The sequence below is a fragment of the Salvelinus alpinus genome, chromosome 11 (assembly GCF_045679555.1).
Source record: "Salvelinus alpinus chromosome 11, SLU_Salpinus.1, whole genome shotgun sequence".
Taxonomy (NCBI): domain Eukaryota; kingdom Metazoa; phylum Chordata; class Actinopteri; order Salmoniformes; family Salmonidae; genus Salvelinus; species Salvelinus alpinus.
Genome location: NC_092096.1, coordinates 65,533,154 through 65,553,418, shown reverse-complemented (window position 1 = coordinate 65,553,418; position 20,265 = coordinate 65,533,154).

Genomic DNA, 20,265 nt, shown 5'->3' with positions numbered 1-20,265 from the left:
CCTGGTCAATGACCTGAAGAGAGCTGGGACCACAGTCTCAAAGAAAACCATTAGTAACACACTACGCCGTCATGGATTAAAATCCTGCAGCGCACGCAAGGTCCCCCTGCTCAAGCCAGCGCATGTCCAGGCCCGTCTGAAGTTTGCCAATGACCATCTGGATGATCCAGAGGAGGAATGGGAGAAGGTCATGTGGTCTGTTGAGACAAAAATAGAGCTTTTTGGTCTAAACTTCACTCTTCATGTTTGGAGGAAGAAGAAGGATGAGTACAACCCCAAGATCACCATCCCAACCGTGAAGCATGGAGGTGGAAACATCATTCTTTTGGGATGGTTTTCTGCAAAGGGGACAGGACGACTGCACCGTATTGAGGGGAGGATGGATGGGGCCATGTATCGCGAGATCTTGGCCAACAACCTCCTTCCCTCAGTAAGAGCATTGAAGATGGGTCGTGGCTGGGTCTTCCAGCATGACAACGACCCGAAACACACAGCCAGGGCAACTAAGGAGTGGCTCCGTAAGAAGCATCTCAAGGTCCTGGAGTGGCCTAGCCAGTCTCCAGACCTGAACCCAATAGAAAATCTTTGGAGGGAGCTGAAAGTCCATATTGCCCAGCGACAGCCCCGAAACCTGAAGGATCTGGAGAAGGTCTGTATGGAGGAGTGGGCCAAAATCCCTGCTGCAGTGTGTGCAAACCTGGTCAAGAACTACAGGAAACGTATGATCTCTGTAATTGCAAACAAAGGTTTCTGTACCAAATATTAAGTTCTGCTTTTCTGATGTATCAAATACTTATGTCATGCAATAAAATGCAAATTAATTACTTAAAAATCATACAATGTGATTTTCTGGATTTTTGTTTTAGATTCCGTCTCTCACAGTTGAAGTGTACCTATGATAAAAATTACAGACCTCTACATGCTTTGTAAGTAGGAAAACCTGCAAAATCGGCAGTGTATCAAATACTTGTTCTCCCCACTGTATATAGCAATAACTACATACCCAACTCAGGTCATATACTGTAACAAAGTATCTCATTAAAATGTACTATGGATTTACTTTGTGGACTAAAATGCCAAGGGAATTCAGAAAAGTATTATGTGACTTATAATATCACAAAGTTATATTATGTCAGCTATTGATGTTAGAATTTTACTGAAATGTACAAACCGTCAAGTATCTTTATAACTTTCAGTTGAGTAATATTTGCTTTTCATCATTTGCATGACTCTTATTAGTGTTTTTTCCCGCCTTCTAGATGTTTCTTTGGCAGTACCTTATGGCACAACGAGGTGGCACAACTTTCCTCTATTTTTTCAAAGATTTTTCTTTTCATGTCACCTGAATTTGCATTTCACAGAGGCCTCGGCATCCCGGCTCTCAGATCTGTTTTTCCTGTACAAGAAACAAAATGATTTGGTCGGATCAAATGTTAATCGACTTGCATCGCAATTTACTTGTGTTTTGAGCTTTTCCTTTGAACCACATTTTTTAGCCTTTGATTTTTTTTAAATGTAGGAATAAAAATAGGGGGGAAAAAAGAAAGTCCTCCATGAAAGTCGGTCAGGAAGCAATGAGGGAAGTAGATCTAGCTAAAGGAGAGAGGGAAGTAGTGATTGCAACAGTTTATGAAACTAAATAAAAAATGAATGATTTTATCAGGTCTTTTATCAGATTAGGTACCGAAGCCATTTTTGAGACTGACCAAATTCCTTTCAACACATATGCTAAATAAAATGTGAATATAATATGTGTTCGAATGTGATGTATTGAAGCCTCTACTCCATTGACTGTAAGGAGGAGAAACGTTCTCTCTGTGTGTGCTCTCTGTGCGCTCTCGCTCTCTCAATTCAATTCAAAGGGCTTTATTGGCTTGGGAAAAATATGTTTACATTGCCAAAGCAAGTTAAATAAACAATAAAAACATGTGAAATAAACAATAAAAGCGTGAAATATACAATAAAAACATGTGAAATGTACAATAAAAACATGTGAAATATACAATAAAAACATGTGAAATAAACAATATAAACGTTTTACTGTATATTTTATAACTCTCACTCTCTGCCTCTGAGTGGCTCCGAACGTGGCTAAGCAGTCTAAGGCACTGCATCTCAGTGCAAGATGTGTCACTACAGTCCCTGGTTCGAATCCAGGCTGTATCACATCCGGCAGTGATTGGGAGTCCCATAGGGCTGTGCAAAATTGGCTCAGCATTGTCCGGGTTTGGCCGGGGTAGGCCGTCATTGTAAATAAGAGTTTGTTCTTAACTGATTTTCCTAGTTAAATAAAAATTAAATTTAAAAAACTGGTGTACAGCAAACTGTGAAAGCATATTCCGACCTGTGGAGCTCTCAACCTCTTTTTCACCATCATTGAGATCCTGTCTTTTACATAACATAGACAAGTGTGCCCCCTTAGACTGAGCTTTGGCTCTGCTACTCAGTTTGTGGGCCAAACCTGCCAGTGGACCGGAGATGCCAGGGTGGTCGAGGTTGACCCATTATGGGTTTGCTCCTGTCACAAAAAAACTGACAGGATCCCATGTTTGGGGCGCCATGACAACCAAACCCCTGCCATGCCAATAACCTTGCCCCCATCCATGGGAGATAGGGCTCTTTCTCTGCTCGGAGCTGTCTGTTTGACGCTTCCCCCGCTGGTCTGAAGTACCAAAGAGGCATATGCCCTCTACAAGGTAGACGTCACGATGTAAACAAAGTGTAACCAACAGTAGAAAAACATTTTGTGTTTTTACATCATTAGCATATTTCCTATCTAATGCCTGTTTACCTCTGACCATGATGGAATTGGAATAAATGGATGCCGTTTCACATCTGCTGAATACTTTTTAGAGGTTAAAGGTTCACGGTGGAGTCGTACAACAGCCTCTGTCTCCTCATTGGCAGGGCTATAGGTAGAAACATACTTCAGCTGTTACAGTGGCCTACACTGTCCGTCTTCGTCAGTAGCTTTAGGACAATAACTGTGGGTTAAAATCTGTGACAGGTGAAACGCCTACTGCCACAAAACCAGTGCACCATCATGTCTCCATATAAAATCTAGTCCCTGTCAATATACTGTACGCTGGCACCTCTGCCAAATCCCTCCATTTAAGGGCTAGTCTGTCTGCTTGAATGAGAGGGAAAAATAGCACTATTTTCTGACGAATATTACCTTATGACAGGAATCCAGAAAAAATCAGAGTTTTGTGTGTGCTCACTTGTGTGTGTGGGAGAGGGGGGGGTGGGGGTGCAGCAGTAGAAAAATGTTTTAACCTCTTGGAGCTGCTGTGGTGTGCGGTGTCAGATTTTTCACCCAGGGACTGTGGAGCACTTAACTCGGCGCTGTCGTGATTCCTCCAATTACGGGTGACAGCTTCCCTTCGGCGTAGGAGGTGGATCACCCCTGTAAGTGACAGGCAGAATACGAAGCCACCACAACATTAATAATTCAATGGAGGCGCATTCATATTCAGCCCTTACCTCCACACTTTGGGCCCCATTAGAGATCTGAGGTAACAGTGGCTTGGCGCTCGATACTTTCCCGACTTGATGTTTTATCGCTACGAATTGGAACACCTTTAATATTTGATCTTTTTTACGACATCTGTCGAATGCTTTTCAGTTCACTGTGTTTGAGGATGGGGGGGATGGGCTACTTATGACGGTATTTCTGTATGACGGTATTTCTGGTTTTCAGAGGTCTGAGCCAGTCATCGAGGTTTGAAGTGTTTTGTTTAGCTATTTTTCCTTCGGTTGACGTAGGTGTTGTGGTGGTAGGCATTGTCATGATTACCACTACTCACATGTTCTCATATAAGTGTGTTTTTTGGGGAGCAGCCTGCCACGCATGACTAATGGAATAATTTAGGCCGCCAGAACAACATAGGAACTCAAACAAAGAGTAATGAGGAAAAAAGGAACAGAAACAGAGAGAATTGGATGGGAAAATATAAGGACATGAAGAGAGAAAGAGAGACAACGTTTGCGTTTACACAGGCAGCCCAAATCTGATATTTTTTTCACTAATTGGTCTTTTGACCAATCAGATCAGCTCTGAAAAAGATCTGATGTGAAAAGATCTGATATGATTGGTCAAAAGACCAAAAAAGTGTAAAAAATATCAGAAATGGGCTGCCTGTGTAAACGCAGCCAGCGAAACAAAGAAACAGGGAGAGGAACTCACAAGTAGCCAGAGCAAAAACCATTGCTAGAGATAATTACAGTCGACCATGCCAGGCAATGAAAGAGCTCACCAAGCACAACGTGTACCCAGCCAACCAACCGCCCAAGAGCCCAGCAGCCTCAGGCACACGCTGCTTTCTGTGAAACCACCCAAAATGAAATACAACAGTGCAATCAAATGATGTAAAGCCTCCACATGAAAAAATGAATTGGAATTTGTAAGAGAAAAGGCCATGATGATAATGCTAGCGATCGGAAGGACAATGATCTGACGTGAAGTAATAGGTTGAGAAGATATATTATGACAGGAGTCAATTTAAGCGAGAGAGTGAGGTCATTGGATTGGACACCGCATGGTGAGAGAGTGAGGTCATTGGATTGGACACCGCATGGTGAGAGAGTGAGGTCATTGGATTGGACACGGCATGGTGAGATAGTGAGGTCATTGGATTGCACACCGCATGGTGAGATAGTGAGGTCATTGGATTGGACACCGCATGGTGAGAGAGTGAGGTCATTGGATTGGACACCGTATGGTGAGAGAGTGAGGTCATTGGATTGGACACCGCATGGTGAGAGAGTGAGGTCATTGGATTGGACACCGCATGGTGAGAGAGTGAGGTCATTGGATTGGACACCGCATGGTGAGAGAGTGAGGTCATTGGATTGGACACCGCATGGTGAGAGAGTGAGGTCATTGGATTGGACACCGCATGGTGAGAGAGTGAGGTCATTGGATTGGACACCGCATGGTGAGAGAGTGAGGTCATTGGATTGGACACCGCATGGTGAGAGAGTGAGGTCATTGGATTGGACACCGCATGGTGAGAGAGTGAGGTCATTGGATTGGACACCGCATGGTGAGAGAGTGAGGTCATTGGATTGGACACCGCATGGTGAGAGAGTGAGGTCATTGGATTGGACACCGCATGGTGAGAGAGTGAGGTCATGGGATTGTACACCGCATGGTGAGAGAGTGAGGTCATTGGATTGGACACCGCATGGTGAGAGAGTGAGGTCATTGGATTGGACACTGCATGGTGAGAGAGTGAGGTCATGGGATTGGACACCGCATTGTGAGATAGTGAGGTCATTGGATTGGACACCGCATGGTGAGAGAGTGAGGTCATTGGATTGGACACCGCATGGTGAGAGAGTGAGGTCATTGGATTGGACACCGCATGGTGAGAGAGTGAGGTCATTGGATTGGACACCGCATGGTGAGAGAGTGAGGTCATTGGATTGGACACCGCATGGTGAGAGAGTGAGGTCATTGGATTGGACACCGCATGGTGAGAGAGTGAGGTCATTGGATTGGACACCGCATGGTGAGAGAGTGAGGTCATTGGACTGGACACCGCATGGTGAGAGAGTGAGGTCATTGGATTGGACACCGCATGGTGAGAGAGTGAGGTCATTGGATTGGACACCGCATGGTGAGAGAGTGAGGTCATTGGATTGGACACCGCATGGTGAGAGAGTGAGGTCATGGGATTGTACACCGCATGGTGAGAGAGTGAGGTCATTGGATTGGACACCGCATGGTGAGAGAGTGAGGTCATTGGATTGGACACTGCATGGTGAGAGAGTGAGGTCATGGGATTGGACACCGCATTGTGAGATAGTGAGGTCATTGGATTGGACACCGCATGGTGAGAGAGTGAGGTCATTGGATTGGACACTGCATGGTGAGAGAGTGAGGTCATTGGATTGGACACCGCATGGTAAGACCAATCGTAAGAGAGTAAGAACAGGTGTCTTCTTTCCTTCACGTACAAAAGCAGACAAGTATCCACTTATCCTGCTACTGATTTGAGTTGAGTACCTTGAATGTGTGTACAAGAGAGGTAGCTAAAACTCTCACAGCACCTGGGTGAGAGAACATTCGTCTAACTATTAGTCATGACTCTTTCCAAAGACGTCACCAAGAAAATCCTTTGTCTTCTACGAAAATGTCAGACCTGAGAAAGAGAATATCTAAGCACACTAGAGTAGGAGGAGGAGGAGGAAGAGAGAGAGAGAGAGAGAGAGAGAGAGAGAGAGAGAGAGAGAGAGAGAGAGAGAGAGAGAGAGAGAGAGAGAGAGCAGTTGCTGAATTTGTCTTTTTACAAATGCACTGCTTCTCTATTTTCCGATAACAGTTTTCTTCAGAGCAGGGCATCACCTATACTAGAGGTCGACCGATTAATCGGAATGGCCGATTAATTAGGGCCGATTTCAAGTTTTCATAACAATCGGAAATCGGTAATTTTGGACGCCGATTTTCGTCCTTTATTTAACTAGGCAAGTCAGTTAAGAACACATTCTTATTTTCAATGACGGCCTAGGAACGGTGGGTTAACTGCCTTGTTCAGGGGCAGAACGACAGATTTTTACCTTGTAAGCTCAGGGATTCAATCTTGCAACCTTACGGTTAACTAGTCCAACTCTCTAACCAACTGCCTCACGAGGAGCCCGCCTGTTACGCGAATGCAGTAAGAAGCCAAGGTAAGTTGCTAGCTAGCATTAAACTTATCTTATAAAAAACAATCAATCAATCAATCATAATCACTAGTTATAACTACACATGGTTGATGATATTACTAGTTTATCTAGCGTGTCCTGCGTTGCATATAATCGATGCAGTGCGCATTCGCGAAAAAGGACTATCGTTGCTCCAACGTGTACCTAACCATAAACATCAATGCCTTTCTTAAAATCAATACACAGAAGTATATATTTTTAAACCTGCATATTTAGCAAAAATAAATCCAGGTTAGCAGGCAATATTAACCAGGTGAAATTGTGTCACTTCTCTTGCGTTCATTGCACGCAGAGTCAGGGTATATGCAGCATTTTGGGCCGCCTGGCTCATTGCAAACTAATTTGCCAGAATTTTACGTAATTATGACATAACATTGAAGGTTGTGCAATGTAACAGGAATATTTAGACTGATGGATGCCACCCGTTAGATAAAATACGGAACGGTTCCGTATTTCACTGAAAGAATAAATATTTTGTTTTCGATATGATAGTTTCCGGATTCGACCATATTAATGACCTAAGGCTCGTATTTCTGTGTGTTATTATGTTATAATTAAGTCTATGATTTGATAGAGCAGTCTGACTGAGCGAATGGTAGGTACCGGCAGGCTCATAAGCATTCATTCAAACAGCACTTTTGTGCGTTTTGCCAGCAGCTCTGCTGTTTATGAATTCAAGCCTATCAACTCCCGAGATTAGGCTGGTGTAACCGATGTGAAATGGCTAGCTAGTTAGCGGGGTGCACGCTAATAGCGTTTCAAACGTCACTCGCTCTGAGACTTGGAGTAGTTGTTCCCCTTCCTCTGCATGGGTAACGCTGCTTCGAGGGTGGCTGTTGTCGATGTGTTCCTGGTTCAAGCCCAGGTAGCGGTGAGGAGAGGGATGGAAGCTATACTGTTACACTGGCAATACTAAAGTGCCTATAAGAACATCCAATAGTCAAAGGTATATGAAATCAAATGATATAGAGAGAAATAGTCCTATAATTCCTATAATAGCTACAACCTAAAACTTCTTACCTGGGAATATTGAAGACTCATGTTAAAAGGAACCACCAGCTTTCATATGTTCTCATGTTCTGAGCAAGGAACTTAAATGTTAGCTTTCTTACATGGCACATATTGCACTTTTACTTTCTTCTCCAACACTTTGTTTTTGCATTATTTAAACCAAATTGAACATGTTTCATTATTTATTTGGGGCTAAATTGATTTTATTGATGTATTATATTAAGTTAAAATAAGTGTTCATTCAGAATTGTTGTAATAAATTACAAAAATCGGCCGATTAATCGGTATCGGCTTTTTTTGGTACTCCAATTATCGGTATCGGCGTTGAAAAATCATAATCGGTCGACCTCTAACCTATACCATTATGCATGTACACATTTACATTCCAGGCTAGCCGTGCTAGTATCCCCTCCAACCAGTTAGGCTACCACTGTCATCATACAACAACAGGCTACTAACTGGATAATAAGATGCTACGTAATCGTAGGACTGTTCCCCATGACTTCATGCTCAGTTCGGCATGTTGCAGAAGTCAAACACGTTATCACACATGTTGTAAAGAAGTTATGATCGGGTGTGTTGTTTTTGTTGCTCTGACAGGCACTGTAATCCGTGGGACCTTATATAGACAGGTGTGTGCCTTTCAAAATCATGTCCAATCAACTGAATTTACCACAGGTGGACTCCAATGAAGTTGTAGAAACATCTCAAGGATGATCAATGGAAACAGGATGCACCTGAGCTCAATTTCGAGTTTCATAGCAAAGGGTCTGAATATATATTTAAATAAGGAATTTCTGTTTTTTATTTCTAGTAGAAGTTCAATAAATTCTAAAAACCTGTATTCTCTTTGTCATAATGGGGTATTGTGTGTAGATTGCTGACGATTTTTATGTTTATTTAATTCATTTTAGAATGAAGCTGCAACATAACAAAATGTGGAAAAGGTTAAGAGGTCTGAATACTTTCCGAAGGCGCAGTATATATAAACATATTTCTAAAATATAATCCCCTCACCTAATTGGAGTAAACCGTGTTACCCAGTTTTTATTTCTCATTTGCCATCCCATTTATTTATCTATTTTGAGTGAGTGGCTTTTACAATTGCAGCTAGTTTAATTCATTCTACGAATCAGATTTCCGTCTGTGTTGCTCTTGGCATTATTAATTAGAAATATAAACAAGATCAGATTAGCATATTGTGAGCTTGGGACCAATGTTGTGATCTGATGTTGCCCCGGTTACCTCTACCTCTCCATCCCGAACAGCACAATGAAGTCCCGTCTGATCTGCTTGGTAGAATTGAATCCCTGATACTACAGGCTTAGAAATTTGTAACAAGGGTTCTTGGAGGTATTTTGTCAAAAAGACTAAACACCAGGGGTGGTCAATGCCGTTTAACCCTCTTGTTGTGTTCGTTTCATGCTAATTAATTCTGTGTTCCCGGTCCAAAATGACCGCCCCATTATAGCTGATTATAAATCCACAATAATACTTATATTATCACCTAATGTTGTGTTAGATCTTTTTATCAACTTAAGTTCTTGTGAACCTTACACGTTTTTAACTTCTATTTTCTATTTATGGCCTGTAGGCCTCATTGACCTGAGCTCATACAACGTGTTTTTTTTTGGCAAAAAAAAGCACAATGTATGGATTATTTTGACTAGACCAAATACTCAGATGAAACATATTGTAATATTTATCACAGACTAATTTGTGTAAATGTTTAACAAGGACTCTCTCCTCCTCACCAGTGTCATGATCAAAGATATGATCAAGAGCCTCACATACATTATATTGTTTGGTCATTATGCTGCCACAGAATGAATTGTGAACAAGGTCTCAAAAAAGCTTTATATACCAGAGCTACGAGAAAAAGTTTGATATATTATTGAAACAATGTTGCGATTGTTTGATAGAATGCCAAAAGGTGTGGTCACCGTTGGGGAAAGATTCTATTGGGGAAAGGTTCCAGTGGGAGTTGCCATGGAAGCCAAGAAGGGGAGTGAGGTGTGTGTTTGAGCACAAACTGATGAATGGGCGTATGCCTGAACTCAATTTTATAAACTAATTGTAGTCTCACCCATTCATTTCTAATGACCGGTCAAAAAACCACAAGGGTACAAATTAACATGTAGTTTCGTTTGATTAGATAAAATCCTTCTTTATATCCCAAAAAGTCTGTTTAGTTGGCACCATCGATTTGAGTAATCCACTCGTTCAACTAAGGAATCCGAAAATCTACCCCTTAGCTTTGTTTCAACAAGTCAAAATACGTTTCTATTTACTCCTCATCTAAAATGTAATCAAACTATAATATTTCTTACGGAAAGAAGTATGTTCAATAGGAAACCGATTTTAGCAGGTGTGTCCTGTCTTCATAGCGTGCTCAAACCCGAATTTCCAAAACTGTGTCCCTCTACTAAAATGTATATTTCTTATTCATTTTGGAAGTTTCAAGCCTAAAACCTTGAACACAGACTGCTGATACCCTGTGGAAGCCATAGGAATTGCATCCTGGGAGCTAATTTCCAATATGCCCTTATACTTGCCATTGAAAGAGCATGGTCTCTCTCCCCAAAAATAATTCTGGTTGGTTTTTCTTTGGATTTTCTCCTACCATATCTATTGTGTTATATTATCCTACATAATTTTTACATTTTGACAAACTTCAAAGTGTTTTCTTTCCAATTATATGCATATCCTGGCTGAGGGGCCTGAGAAACAGGCCGTTTACTTTGGGCACGTCATTCAGGCGGAAATTGAGAAAAAGGGGCCTGAGAAGTTTTTTTAATAAATCACCCCATATTTTATGAAAATCATCAAAATGTATTCTGTTTGTTCAGATGCCCTGTGTTGACGAAGTCATTGAACGTTATGACAATCAGATTAAATGAAGTATATTTTTCAGAGAGAAAACTTGTAAATCTGTCCAATTCGACTTGAACACAGCAGGAGGGTTAAGATTAGGAAGGACGCACATATTTAGCCTTCTGTCTATTACAGCATATTGGATGGCTGTCATTCATATTCCATTCACCCAGCTCAATGTAACATCAATAGGTTTAGTTTACTACGTGATACTCGTATTTGCCCTGTACCCATCACGAGGTTGCTACAACTAGCCTAAGAATGACATTTTACAATGTAGGTCGAGAGAAATTTGAGTAATCAAGGTTACAGACAGTGACACATTCAATACTGACTTGCACACTCTTGCCTGCATCTATCTGATCTAGGGTGTAATCATTAGTTAAACAGTTGCAAATTAGATTTTCTATTGGACAAATTCAGGTATGTTTAAGTGTAAGCCTATGAAATGGGGTGAGAACCATGAGCCTCCTAGGTTTTGTATTGAAGTCAATGTACCAAGAGGAGGAAGGAAGCTAGCTGTCCTCCGACTACAACGTAGTGCTACCCTACAGAGTGCTGTTGAGGCTACTGTAGACCTTCCTTGCAAAACAGTGTATAATCATCAATTATTTGGTGGCATATAAATATATTTGACATAGTTTTATCTAAAAAAAAATGATATTTCATTATTTTAATTTTTATGAAATTCACTGAGGAGGATGGTCCTTCCCTTCCTCCTCTGAGGAGCCTCCACTGCTAAACACAATATATACTGTAGGTTAAAAGTGGTTATAGTTATACTGTTTTTTGGCTCACCCAGAATTGCGAAAGCTCCCTCTAAAGCTGGCTGCATTTATATAAAAAATGTCCCCTGATATCTTTATGTCCTCAGTAAGTCTTTATTTGTGATGGGAAAAGAATGGCATTTCTCCTTCAAAGTAAAGCCTGTGAAAATGATTGATAGGTTGAATCGTAATGGAGTGTGTGTGTATGTTTTTTTTGCGTGCGTGTGTGTGTGTGTGTGTGTGTGTGTGTGTGTGTGTGTGTGTGTGTGTGTGCGTGTGGGCGTGTGCATGCATGTGCTCGTAAGTTGATACGTGTGTTTAAGTAGCAATGATATCCGCCTGTCACTGGGCAAGTGTGAGCATGATGAGAACACACTGACCTTTTCACACTAAACCCCACCACCGACAGACAGTCAGAGACGGAGGAAAAGGGAGGAAAAATACTCCCCATTTAAAGAATAGAAAGTCTGTATCAATGGTCGCCTCATCCAATGCCAACCACTGGATTCATAATAACATGATTTCTTCAAAGGTGCAAGCTGAGCGCATTTACATTTTAAAAGGATAGAGATTGCCTTCATTTCAAATGTTTTCTCAACTAAAGGGGACTTTTTATTTTTTCAATGGTTTGGCATTGTGTGATGTCACTTCAGCATATGTTTGGGTATTTTTGAATGTCCTTGGGTGTCATTGGGAAACAGTTACATCAAAAGTGTTCGTTTGCTTCCATCACTACTCAAATAATTTTTGTGTGCAAAGCATGTCAGATTTGAGCTTTCAACACATCAGGGTAGGATTTCAACACATCAGGGTGGGATTTCAACACATCAGGGTGGGATTTCAAAAAATCAGGGTGGTATTTCAACACGTCAGGGTGGGATTTAAAAAAATCAGGGTGGGATTTCAACACATCAGGGTGGGATTTCAACACATGAGGGTGGGCTTCAACATGTCAGGGTAGGATTTTAACACATCAGGGTGGGATTTCAACACATCAGGGTGGGATTTTAATCACATCAGGGTGAGATTTCAACACATCAGGGTGGGTTTTCATCACATCAGGGTGGGATTTCAAAAAATCAGGGTGGGATTTCAACACATCAGGGTGGGATTTCAACACATCAGGGTGGGTTTTCATCACATCAGGGTAAGATTTCAAAAAATCAGGGTGGGATTTCAACAAATCAGGGTGGGATTTCAACACATCAGGGTGGGATTTCAACATATCAGGGTGGGATTTCAACACATCAGGATGGGATTTCAACACATCAGGGTGGGATTTCAACACATTAGGGTGGGATTTCTACACATCAGGGTGGGATTTCAACACATCAGGGTGAAATTTCAAAACATCAGGGTGGGATTTCAACACATCAGGGTGGGCTTTCAACACGTCAGGGTGAGCTTTCAACACGTCAGGGTGGGCTTTCAACACGTCAGGGTGATTTTCAAAGGCAAAAAAAGGGAGTAGGTAGATCTACCTGAGTTATCTTATGGTAGCTATTATCATAGTTTCTCATGACCATATTATCGTATTATCAAATAATCATATCATATTATCGTATTATCATAGAATCGTATCATATTATCTTATTATCATATTACCATATTGTCGTATCTTATTATCGTATTATCATATAATCATATCATATTATGGTATTATCAAAGAATCGTATCATATTATCTTATTATCATATTATCATATTACCATATTGTCGTATCTTATTATCGTATTATCATATAATCATATAATCATATTTTCTTATTATAATATTATCATATTATCAAATTATCATAGTATCGTATTATCATATTACCATATTGGCATACCTTATTATCATATTATCATATTATCCTATTTTCTTATTATAACGTTATCATATTATCTTATTATCATATTATCTTGCATGCGTTGGCACAGTTTACCTTCATTATTTGGTTGTGAGCAAAGTTGATTTCCATCCATCACATGGTTGTCCATAACATGTTTGGTAATTAAACGACTTTGTTTGTTCCTTTCACGTTTACGGTCCTAACTTGTCACCATAACCATGTCTATTCCAGAGTGCACCATGACGTCGCAACAGATCTTCACAGATACTTTGAACAAGTTAGCAACACGTCAAAATAAACAGCCATGGTCTTGAACACACCCCCGTCAGGAATAAACAGCACCACAGGGTCTTGAACGCACCCCCGTCAGGAATAAACAGCACCACAGGGTCTTGAACGCACCTCCACCAGGAATAAACAGCACAACAGGGTCTTGAACGCACCTGCACCAGGAATAAACAGCACAACAGTGTCTTGAACGCACCCCCGTCAGGAATAAACAGCACCACAGGGTCTTGAACGCACCCCGTCAGGAATAAACAGCACCACAGGGTCTTGAACGCACCCCCGTCAGGAATAAACAGCACCACAGGGTCTTGAACGCACCCCCGTCAGGAATAAACAGCACCACAGGGTCTTGAACGCACCTCCACCAGGAATAAACAGCACAACAAGGTCTTGAACGCACCCCCGTCAGGAATAGACAGCACCACAGGGTCTTGAACGCACCTCCACCAGGAATTAATACCAATGTGATCACTTTTAGGTTGGAGAAGTTTGTCGAAAAAAATTAAATGACAGAATAAATTAAGACTAATGAATCAGTCTAATCACATCACTCCAGTGCCCCACTTCACCATTTACTTCCCATGCTGAGGGCTGTTCATCAAACTCAGCCAAGGAGTTAGTAAGTTCCTCTGACAGCCTCCGCCCCTTCTTCATTAGCATTTAGATCACAAGCTGATCAGAAAGAAGAAAACGATTCATACTGTGACCCAATGACCAAGGTTCTGGGTGGATAGACAGAGCGCTACGCAGACCTGGGTTCAAATGGTATATGTTTTCATTCAGAGACATTAGCTGTGATTGACTGAGTTTATCTGGCACAATGGAAGCAATGGAATAGTCCCAAAAGCACAAACCCTGTTCACCTGGTACTCCAGGCAGGCTCAATACAAATGCTCAAAGTATTTTCAACAAAAATAAATACTATTTGAACCCATGTAGAGAAAGCGAGGTTAACAAAGATAAGTTCTGAGTGCAGAGTGGGAGGGAGAGAATAAAAATGTAAGGCAGAACATAGGGTGTTGGGAACTGAACGGGGGGCGAGAGAGCACCGCAAACAAATAAATAAATATTATGAGCATTCGGTACAAAGAGAGGCAAGCAGCTGCTAAGAGGGAGCAGTCGTCAGGGAAATCACCACGTTTCATTTCATCTCCTCCAGTTAAACATGTTCCCCTTCTCTGGCACTCGCCGCTCCCTGTTTGTCTGCGTTCCTCCTCAGGAGTGCTTTTGAAGAAACAATTATAAATGCAAACGCACACACATTATACACTTGGAAACACAAATTGCAAACAGACACAAACACTTGAGGAATATTTTTTGTTCACAATACACACACAAGCATGGACACAAACACACGCGCGCGCGCACACACACACGCACGCACGCACGCACGCACGCACACACACATACACACACACAAGGGATAGATTCTTCTTTAAACTGTAGCAGAGGTTAGCCAGGGTCAGGAGTGGCTTTAGGCCAGTCTAAATGATAATCCAATAGACTGCTCCTGTGAGAATCGCATTAATGTGAACTAATCATCATATCCCCCCACATGTTAGCCCTGCATAATATCACAGTTTCAAAGAGCAAAGAACATAAACTCTTGCCAGCACAATTAAGACATATTCCAAAAACCCATCCCAATTTACAGTAATGTATTTCTTTATTCTCAACCGCAAGTTCAATATAAAGTACTACAGTCCTCAGTAGAATACCTAAAATGTGATCACATTTTAAATAACAACATGTGGGAAATTAACGGGACATTATAGCCTACATTAATAAAAAAAATTGGGGGGCAGCACCTCGATACACAACACTCTCCCTACTAATGCACACAAAACGCTCCCTCCTACTGCACACAAAACATTCCCTCCTGCTGCACACAAAACTCTCCCTCCTACTGCACACAAAACTCTCCCTCCTACTGCACACAAAACGCTCCCTCCTACTGCACACAGAACTCTCCCTCCTACTGCACACAAAACTCTCCATCCTACTGCACACAAAACTCTCCATCCTACTGCACACAAAACTCTCCTTCCTACTGCACACAAAAATTCCCTCCTGCTGCACCGAGTGAGCTAATTGAAGCACACACAGCCTAGTACTATTTTAAGTGAGCAACTACTGAGCATGACCTTGTATCTTTCGGTCTAACATGCCTATTTAGGCCTACTTACTTGTATAGCTCTTCGTTAGAAGCACGTTTATAGTTATCTGTCCTCTCCAAATTTTGCTGGAATTAAGCCTGAAAGGATTTGACAAATGGATTGGTTGACTATATAACATTTGCCTATGTCTCGTTTCGTGCTGTGCAGAAAAGCAGATCTCAACAACGATTGGAGAAGTGTTCAACAGTACCGGTATCACATCCTTATGATATACAGTTGAAGTCGGAAGTTTACATACACCTTAGCCAAATACATTTAAACTCAGTTTTTCACAATTCCTGACATTTAATCCTAGTAAAAATTCCCTGTCTTAGGTCAGTTAGGATCACCACTTTAAGAATGTGAAATGTCAGAATAATAGAAGAGAGAATTATTTATTTCAGCTTTTATGTCTTTTGTCAAATTCCCAGTGGGTCAGAAGTTTATGTACACTTAATTAGTATTTGGTAGTATTGCCTTTAAATTGTTTAACTTGGGTCAAACATTTCAGGTAGCATTCCACAAGCTTCCCAAAATAAGTTGGGTGAATTTTGGCCCATTCCTCCTGACACAGCTGGTGAAACTGAGTCAGGTTTGTAGGTCTCCTTGCTCCCACGCGCTTTTTCAGGTCTGACAACAAATGTTCTATGGGACTGAGGTCAGGGCTTTATGATGGCCACTCCAAAACCTTGACTGTGTTGTCCTTAAGCCAGTTTGCCACAACTTTGGAAGTATGCTTGGGGTCATTGTCCATTTGGAAGACCCATTTGCGACCAAGCTTTAACTTCCTGACTGATGTCTTAATATGGTGCTTCAATATATCCACATAATTTTCCTACCTCATGATACCATCTATTTTGTGAAGTGCACCAGTCCTTCCTGCAGCAAAGCACCCACACAACATGATGCTGCCACCCCCATGCTTCACTGTAGGGATGGTATTCTTCGGCTTGCAAGCCTCCACCTTTTAACGACAAACATAACGATGGTCATTATGGCCAAACAGTTCTGTTTTTGTTTCATCATACCAGAGGACATTTCTCCAAAAAGAACGATCTTTGTCCCCATGTGCAGTTGCAAACCGTAGTCTGGCTTTTTTATGGCGGTTTTGGAGCAGTGGCATCTTCCCTGCTGAGTGGCCTAACAGGTTATCTCAATATAGCACTCTTTTTACTGTGGATATAGATACTTTTGTACCTGTTTCCTCCAGCATCTTCACAAGGTCCTTTGCTGTTTTCTGGAATTGATTTGCACTTTTCGCCCCAAAGTACGTTCATCTCTAGGAGACAGAACCCGTCTCCTTCCTGAGCGGTATGACGGCTGCGTGGTCCCATGGTGTTTATACTTGCGTACTATTGTTTGTACAGATGAACGTGGTATCTTCAGGCGTATGGAAATTTCTCCCAAGGATGAACCAGACTTGTGGAGGTCTACAGTTTTCTTCTGAGGTCCTGGCTGATTTATTTTGATTTTCCCATGATGTTAAGCAAAGAGGCACTAATTTTGAAGATAGACCTTGAAATACATCCACAGGAACACCTCCAATTGACTCAAATTATGTCAATTAGCCTATCATAAGCTTCTAAAGCCATTACATAATTTTCTGGAATTTTTCAAGCTGTTTAAAACCTGTTGGGGACCAGGGGTGCTATTTTCACTTTTGGTGAAAATCGTATGATTTTTAAACGGCCTCGTACTCAATTCTTGCTAGTACAATATGCATATGTTTATTACTATTGGATAGAAAACAACCTCTAGTTTCTAAAAACGTTTGAATTTTTTCTCTGAGTGGAACAGAAGTCATTTGGCAGCACTTTCCCTGAACAGGAAGTAGAATGCAAGATGTCTATGCTCGCTTCAACGCTCTGCCTATACATGGTCATGCCACCTATGACCCGAAACACACCTCATACGCCTTCCTCTGGGTGTCAAGAGGACACCAGAGGAGAAATTTTGTGTTTATCTTGTTCTGACGTGAAATAAGACCTATTTCTTTGACGTGACCGTCCATTTCCGGAAGTCTGAAGCGCGCGACTTGGAAGAGAGATTGTGTTTTGTTTTGCTGCCGTTTCGGATGTCAACTATCTCCGGCTCGGATTTGATTTGATAAATGAGACCATATCATCGTAATGTATGTTTTTTCAATATAGTTTAATCAGATTATTTGAATTTTTTCGGGAGTTTTGCCGTGTTCCGTTCTGTGACTTTGTTTACTTGGAGAGATCCGTGCCACTCGACTAGTACCCATGCTAAATGAAGAGGGAAAGGTACCATTCTGAATGGAATGAACGACTCATCTGGACTAAGGACACCTTGATCAACATTCTGATGAAAGATCAGCAAAAGTAAGACCCAATTTATAATGTTATTTCATATATCTGTCGTGCATGTGAACTGGTCGTGGGCGCCCAGCTGGTTCTGGCTGGCGTGGCTATGCTAATTTAGCGCTACATTTTGTTTTCGCTGTAAAACATTTAATAAATCGGAAATATTGTCTGGAATCACAAGAATCCTGTCTTTCAATTTCTGCACAGTATGTATTTCTCAGATATGTTTTATGATGAGTAATTAGTTATTTGACGTTGGTGTCTGTAAATGTTATGGCTGCTTTCGGTGCAATTTCTGATTGTAGCTGAAATGTAATTTATGATTTATACCATAAATATGCACATTTTTCAAAAAAAACATATGCTATACAATAAATATGTTATCAGACTGTCATCTTATGAAGTTGTTTCTTGGTTAGTGGCTATATATATCTTTATTTGGTCGAATTAGTGATAGCTAGTGACGGAGTAAAAAACTGATGGAGTTAGAAAAGTGCTCTCTTTTGCTGACGTGGTTAGCTAATAGATTTACATATTTTGTCTTCCCTGTAAAACATTTTAAAAATCGGACATGTTGGCTTGATTCACAAGATGTGTACCTTTCATATGCTGTATTGGACTTGTTAATGTGTGAAAGTTAAATATTTCAAAAAAACATTTTTTTGAATTTCGCGCTCTGCCTTTTCAGTGGAATGTGGGAGGAGTTCCGCTAGCGGAACGGGGGAGTGAGACAGGTTAAAAGGCACAGTCAACTGAGTGTACGTAAACTTCTGACCCACTGGAATTGTGATACAGTGAATTATAAGTGAAATAATCTGTCTGTAAACAATTGTGCACAAAGTAGACTTGCCAAAACTATAGTTTGTTAACAAGAAATTTGTGGAGTGGTTGAAAGACGAGTTTTAATGACTCCACCATATGTGTATGTAAACTTCTGACTTCAACTGTCTACAGTATATGTTGTCATAAGCACAATGTTACTGCAAAAAGAGATTGGTTGGATTGTCTGACTGAAATACGGGACAAATTAACCTTTTTTCATTTTAATATGTTGATAAAAGGCGGAACATGATCGTTTGGTTGCGAGACGTGGGACTTGGGACAAAATGTGGGACCTGTCTCACACAATCTGGGACATTTTCTGACCCTATATCCAGTATATAGTTTGCTTGGGCAACAATGGCACTATGAAGGATTGGCGATCATGATGTGAAGTTAAAAAAAAAACACCCAACCTGTTCTCGTTACGGCTGAGTCACCGCGGTCCTCACTGTGGTGGCGTGTTGTAGCCCACTCATTTGCATAGGTTAATTTCAAACAGCACCTCAAATTAGGCTTGAAAGGATAATTACTTACCCTCCCCCTTCTCCCTACTTAAACTCACTCTGTTTTTCTTCCATTCCAGGTTTTGTAAATGCATCTTTCCACCCTTCCTGTTGTCCCGTGTTATGTAGTGTATAGGCCAACAGGAACTTGTCCTCTCTCTCACTGCCTCGCTTGTTCTCTCTCTCACTCTCACTCTCACTCCTTTTTTCTCCTCTGTACTAGACATATTGATTTAGAGTTCCTTTAATTCACTCCCATCCATGTGCCTCATAGTAGGTATGAAGGAGAGCAAATTGGTTACAGAACCCAGGTAATTCCTACAATAACAGAAGCCATCATAAGTAATTTGAATGAGCTAGCTGTGGCCCATCCCTATTCCATTATTAACATGATACATCCACACCCCTGGTGGTAATCATGATACATCCACACCTCTGGTGGTAATCATGATACATCTACACCTCTGGTGGTAAACATGATACATCCACACCTCTAGTGGTAATCATGATACATCCACACCTCTGGTGGTAAACATGATACATCCACACCTCTGGTGGTAAACATAATACATCCACACCTCTGGTAGCTAACATGATACATCCACATCTCTAGTAGCTAACATGATACATCCACACCTCTAGTAGCTAACATGATACATCCACACCTCTAGTAGCTAGCATGATACATCCACACCTCTGGTGGTAAACATGATACATCCACACCTCTAGTGGTAATCATGATACATCCACACCTCTGGTGGTAATCATGATACATCCACACCTCTAGTAGCTAACATGATACATCCACACCTCTAGTAGCTAACATGATACATCCACACCTCTAGTAGCTAACATGATACATCCACACCTCTGGTGGTAAACATGATACATCCACACCTCTGGTGGTAATCATGATACATCCACACCTCTAGTAGCTAACATGATACATCCACACCTCTGGTGGTAAACATGATAC